This window comes from Nannospalax galili, unplaced genomic scaffold (assembly GCF_000622305.1).
Source record: "Nannospalax galili isolate Female #2095 unplaced genomic scaffold, S.galili_v1.0 scaffold318, whole genome shotgun sequence".
Classification (NCBI taxonomy): domain Eukaryota; kingdom Metazoa; phylum Chordata; class Mammalia; order Rodentia; family Spalacidae; genus Nannospalax; species Nannospalax galili.
In genome coordinates this window covers 32,581-33,237 of record NW_008341889.1, presented here as the reverse complement: position 1 = coordinate 33,237, position 657 = coordinate 32,581, and positions in this window count along the sequence as shown.

Below are 657 nucleotides of genomic sequence, written 5' to 3'. Positions count from 1 at the left end.
ATATATATGTCTAGCTTGAGCTGGAGAGCTGGCTTAGCCATTAAAGGTTCAGGCTTACCACCAAAAAGACAGAAATGTCTACTTTATTGTTCCAAGCCTTTCTATAAGGCATCATTCATACCCAGAAGAGCAGAACAATCAAGTTTACAATCTTTACCGTCTAATATTGTCACCTTGGGAATTAAATTTCAACATGAGTTTTTGAGGGATTACAAACACTGAAACCATAACAAAGTGAACATGGTTATCTGATCTGTGAATGCTTACAAAGTCTGTTGTGTATATGTCATATATATCTATTGAATACTCTGAAAGCAACAGCTATTGGTTTACTAAAGTTTGTGAGCTAGCATAGAGACATAGAACCTTAACTATGTTGAGTTGTACAGAAAGATAAAGGTCTGATGATTTTGTTGCAAGACTATTTTTACCTTATGTGATTAATTACAGAAATATTAGGCATATGTTTCAGGAAGTTACTCCCTCAAAATTTTTAATATTAAGCAATTGATAATGCTTTTAAAAATAACTCCTTGTGAAAGCATCAAATGAGACATTATTTCTGGGTCTAAGTTACCTGCCTCAGAATGTTTATTTCCAGCTCTATCCATTTACCTGTGAATTTCACAATATTAATTTTCTCTACAGATTAATACT